The sequence below is a fragment of the Cherax quadricarinatus genome, unplaced genomic scaffold (assembly GCF_038502225.1).
Source record: "Cherax quadricarinatus isolate ZL_2023a unplaced genomic scaffold, ASM3850222v1 Contig2909, whole genome shotgun sequence".
Classification (NCBI taxonomy): Eukaryota; Metazoa; Arthropoda; class Malacostraca; order Decapoda; family Parastacidae; genus Cherax; species Cherax quadricarinatus.
In genome coordinates, this window is record NW_027197935.1 from 27,114 (window position 1) to 33,578 (window position 6,465).

Consider the following 6,465-nt stretch of genomic DNA (forward strand, 5'->3'; position numbering starts at 1 on the left):
CAGTAGGTGTTCAGTAGGTACTCAGTAGGTACTCAGTAGGTGTTCAGTAGGTACTCAGTAGGTACTCTGCTCAGTAGGTGCTCAGCAGGTACTCAGTAGGTACTCAGTAGGTACTCAATAAGAGATAAGATTTCGTTAGTATTTTTAACCTATGTTATTGATGTTTAATTATTGTTGGTTCCAATATGTTGTCACTAGAATTTATTTTTAGCAGTAATATAAAGTTAATTTTTTATGTGTGTTTATTTTACTAGTATTAGTATTTATTGTAGTAATTATTGTGAGTTGAAATAAGATTTATAGAGGCGAGTTGAACTGCTTTTGTAGTTTTGTGAAGAAGTTGTATTGAAACTGTGATGGTAAATTATTATGTAAACAAACTTTATAAACCATAACCCGGTAGGGTTTGAACCCGCGGTCAGAGAGTCTCAGAACTCCAGACCGTCGTGTTAGCCACTAGACCAGCTAGCTTAAACCCGCGGTCAGAGAGTCTCAGAACTCCAGACCGTCGTGTTAGCCACTAGACCAGCTAGCTTAAACCCGCGGTCAGAGAGTCTCACAACTCCAGACCGTCGTGTTAGCCACTAGACCAGCTAGCTTAAACCCGCGGTCAGAGAGTCTCACAACTCCAGACCGTCGTGTTAGCCACTAGACCAGCTAGCTTAAACCCGCGGTCAGAGAGTCTCACAACTCCAGACCGTCGTGTTAGCCACTAGACCAGCTAGCTTAAACCCGCGGTCAGAGAGTCAGACTCAACTCCAGACCGTCGTGTTAGCCACTAGACCAGCTAGCTTAAACCCGCGGTCAGAGAGTCTCACAACTCCAGACCGTCGTGTTAGCTCACAATAATTACTACAATAAATATTAACACTAGTAAAATAAACACACATCAAAAATTAACTTTATACCATATATTACTGCTAAAAATAAATTCTAGTGACAACATATTGGAACCAACAATAATTAAACATCAATAACAAAAAAAAAAAAAAAAACGAGTGGGGTTCGAACCCACAGTCAGTCATATTATTATTATTATTATTATTATTGTAAAAAAGAAGTGCTAAGCCACAAGGGCTATACAGCGCTACAGTCAGTCATAAAAAAAAAAGTGGGGTTCGAACCCACTCATAAAAAATACCTTGAGTGGGGTTCGAACCCACACATAAAAAAATACCTTGAGTGGGGTTCGAACCCACAGTCACTCATAAAAGATACTGCAGTGTTGTCATACCAAAACTCACTATTTTTGTTTGTTTTCTATAGTTTTTTTTTCAGGAAACTCCATGGAACTAATAATAATAGACTCCTGATTACATTCTTAACTTAAAAATAAAAAAAAATAATTGAAATCTGACTACTATTGAATTTATCCTAATTATAACCTCGTCCCCTTTAGTTCTTGGAGGACTCAAAACAAACACACACGCACACACACACATACACACATACACACACACATACACACATTCTTGATAATCAGCTTTATGTTCTTTTTATCTGATAATTCAGATCTTTATCATTTTTCGTGGTGGATCTGAGGGCGTCTCAGTGTCCAGTTGACGTTTAACAGACGTATCAGTCTTCCTTATATCTGCCAGATGACTTTTAATCACGGGTCGCAGTACACTTTCTTGTAAATCGTCGGTGGAAGTATCTATATCATTGTCGAATTCAGTCAGCATTGAGTTGACCATATTGATTGCTTTAACATCTGGGAAATACATCATTCTCATGTAGAACAAGCGGCAAATGTCGGTGGCCTTCTTGAGACCTGAACTGACAGTTATGTCCATGAAGGCCAGTGCATGGTAGGGGCAGGTACCGCCTCCCTGTTTTACACATTTAAGTTTCATCAATCTTCTGTAACAGGGGTTATTCTTGTAGTATTTCTTCACCACACTGCGGGCGGTAAGTTCACTACCACCATTATGGTAGATTAATACTCCATCATGAGAGGCGTACAGAGAGATGCAGTGAAGTTCATGAAACATCAGTACAATACGACCGTGACCTTCGGGTATTGGAGGCCCGCGAAGTAGCTCGTCGCTGCGACAGACTTCACATACTTTACCGAAAGTGCGAGGAGTCCCACGAACGATGGTCCCGATATCACATCTCCGCAATGCTTTGGTAGCCTCCATGAGAGGGTGATATACACCAAGGTATTCGACATCCTTACTCTTCTTTTCACTTACCATCTTGCTGGTGAACTTGGGAGGGATACACTAACTAGGTACTACTAGGTACTGGTGGGGTTCGAACCCACAACGCTTGAGTCTTATCACTCTCAGAGCGATGTGCTAACAACTAGGCTAGGGAGCTACAAGTTTTAACAAACAAAAAAATCTATTTATACACCACAAGAATGTTAGGTACCTTATAGGAATAGTGATAAAGCTGTGTTATATAGTTATAGTGAATTATTTAGTGATAGTCGTGTTATATAGTGAAGATAGTGCTGTTATGTAGTGATAGGGATGGCGGGTGGGGGGTATTATTTGTGTTAATAATGAAAGGGCCCCAATTATGAGGTAAGTTGGAATTATGGCTAAGTGACTAAATAAATAAGCTGTGTTATATAGTGATAGTGTCAACTTATGCCTACATTAACACGGGTTATAAAGTTTGTGTCAACTTATACCTACATTAACACGGGTTATAAAGTTTGTGTCAACTTATACCAACATTAACACGGGTTATAAAGTTTGGCTCACGATTACAAACAAACCATACCACGGATGGGGTTTGGACCCGCGGTCAGAGAGTCTCACATCTCCAGGCCGTCGTGATTGCCACTAGACCAGCTAGCTTAAACCCGCGGTCAGAGAGTCTCAGAACTCCAGACCGTCGTGTTAGGCACTAGACCAGCTAGCTTAAACCCGCGGTCAGAGAGTCTCACAACTCCAGACAGTCGTGTTGGCCACTAGACCAGCTAGCTTAATAAGATTCATCCAACTAGGTATCTTATTAAGCTAGCTGGTCTAGTGGCTAACACGACGGTCTGGAGTTCTGAGACTCTCTGACCTCGGGTTTAAGCTAGCTGGTCTAGTGGCTAACACGACGGTCTGGAGTTCTGAGACTCTCTGACCGCGGGTTTAAGCTAGCTGGTCTAGTGGCTAACACGACGGTCTGGAGTTCTGAGACTCTCTGACCGCGGGTTTAAGCTAGCTGGTCTAGTGGCTAACACGACGGTCTGGAGTTCTGAGACTCTCTGACCGCGGGTTTAAGCTAGCTGGTCTAGTGGCTAACACGACGGTCTGGAGTTGTGAGACTCTCTGACCGCGGGTTTAAGCTAGCTGGTCTAGTGGCTAACACGACGGTCTGGAGTTCTGAGACTCTCTGACCGCGGGTCCAAACCCCACCCGTGGTATGGTTTGTTTGTAATCGTGAGTCAAACTTTATAACCCGTGTTAATGTAGGTATAAGTTGACACAAACTTTATAACCCGTGTTAATGTAGGTATAAGTTGACACAAACTATAACCTGTGTTAATGTAGGTATAAGTTGACACAAACTTTATAACCCGTGTTAATGTAGGTATAAGTTGACACAAACTTTATAACCTGTGTTAATGTAGGTATAAGTTGACACAAACTTTATAACCTGTGTTAATGTAGGTATAAGTTGACACAAACTTTATAACCTGTGTTGATGTAGGTATAAGTTGACACAAACTTTATAACATATTAATGTAGGTATAAGTTGACACAAACTTTATAACCTGTGTTAGTGTGGGTATAAGTTCGATTCCCGGTATCTGGTTCGATGTTTCCTTACACCTGTTGTTGTGTTCATCTAGCAGCAAGTAGGTACCTGGGTGTTAGTGGACTGGTGTGGGTTGCATCCTGGGTGTTAGTGGACTGGTGTGGGTGGCATCCTGGGTGTTAGTGGACTGGTGTGGGTGGCATCCTGGGTGTTAGTGGACTGGTGTGGGTGGCATCCTGGGTGTTAGTGGACTGGTGTGGGTGGCATCCTGGGTGTTAGTGGACTGGTGTGGGTGGCATCCTGGGTGTTAGTGGACTGGTGTGGGTGGCATCCTGGGTGTTAGTGGACTGGTGTGGGTGGCATCCTGGGTGTTAGTGGACTGGTGTGGGTGGCATCCTGGGTGTTAGTGGACTGGTGTGGGTGGCATCCTGGGTGTTAGTGGACTGGTGTGGGTGGCATCCTGGGTGTTAGTGGACTGGTGTGGGTGGCATCCTGGGTGTTAGTGGACTGGTGTGGGTGGCATCCTGGGTGTTAGTGGACTGGTGTGGGTGGCATCCTGGGTGTTAGTGGACTGGTGTGGGTGGCATCCTGGGTGTTAGTGGACTGGTGTGGGTGGCATCCTGGGTGTTAGTGGACTGGTGTGGGTGGCATCCTGGGGGACAAGATTGAGGACCACAATGGAAATAAGACAGACAGTCCTCGATGACCCACTGACTTTCTTGGGTTATCCTGAGTGGCTAACCCTCCGGGGTTAAAAATCTGAAGGAAATCTTATCTAATACATAGTAGCATATGTATAAAAACATAGGATAACCCAAAAAAGTCGCACAGAGTAACTTACTTCCATTGTGGTCCTTTTATTATTATAACACAAATATTATTATTATTACACAAATATTATTATTATTATAACACAAATATTATTATTATTACACAAATATTATTATTATTATAACACAAATATTATTATAACACAAAAATTATTATTATTATAACACAAATAATATTAATATTATAACACAAATATTATTATTATTGTAACACAAATATTATTATTATAACAAATATTATTATAACACAAATATTATTATTATTATAACACAAATATTATTATTATTATAACAAATATTATTATTATTATAACACAAATATTATTATAACACAAATATTATTATAAAACAAATATTATTATTATAACACAAATAATATTAATATTATAAGACAAATATTATTATTATTATTATTATAACACAAATAATATTATTATAACAAATATTATTATTATTATAACAAATATTATTATTATTATAACACAAATATTATTATTATTATAACAAATATTATTATTATTATTATAACACAAATATTATTATTATTACACAAATATTATTATTATTATAACACAAATATTATTATTATTACACAAATATTATTATTATTATAACACAAATATTATTATTATAACACAAATATTATTATTATTATAACAAATATTATTATTATTATTATAACACAAATATTATTATTATAACACAAATATTATTATTATTATAACAAATATTATTATTATTATTATAACACAAATATTATTATTATAACACAAATATTATTATTATTATAACACAAATATTATTATTATAACAAATATTATTATTATAACACAAATATTATTATTATTATAACACAAATATTATTATTATAACAAATATTATTATTATAACACAAATATTATTATTATAACAAATATTATTATTATAACACAAATATTATTATTATAACAAATATTATTATTATAACACAAATATTATTATTATTACACAAATATTATTATTATTATTATAACACAAATATTATTATTATAACACAAATATTATTATTATAACAAATATTATTATTATAACACAAATATTATTATTGTAACACAAATATTATTATTATAACAAATATTATTATTATAACACAAATATTATTATTATTGTAACACAAATATTATTATTATAACAAATATTATTATTATAACACAAATATTATTATTATAACACAAATATTATTATTATTATAACAAATATTATTATTATTATTATAACACAAATATTATTATTATAACAAATATTATTATTATAACACAAATATTATTATTATAACACAAATATTATTATTATAACACAAATATTATTATTATAACACAAATATTATTATTATTATAACAAATATTATTATTATTATTATAACACAAATATTATTATTATAACACAAATAATACCCCCCCACCCCACCTGCCCCTCCACCCGACCCCCATTCCCCCCCTACCCGACCCCCACTTGCCCCCATCCACCCGCCCCCCACCCGCCCCTCCACCCATCCCTCCACCCGCCCCTCCACTCGCCCCTCCACCCGACATCCGCCCGCCCCCTTCACCCTCCCCCACCTGTCCCTCCCACCTGCCCCTCTTCCCCAACCGCCCCCCATTTGCCCCCTACCTGCCTCCGACCCGCCCCCCATTCGCCCCTCATTCGTCCCCCCTACCCGCCCTCTACCCGCCCCCCACCCGCCCCTCCTCACTTTATTGAGGAAACGTTTTGCCACACAGTGGCTTCATCAGTTGCTCATGTGTCTAATTTATCATTGTGTCAGTTCTTTGAACCATTCATCTACAATCCTGTCAGACACTGCAACTTCTTGGGATCTTAATACTTGCGAATTCTTTGCTTGCCTAACCCTTGGGCATCACCTAATTTCCACAATGGACAAGTGTGA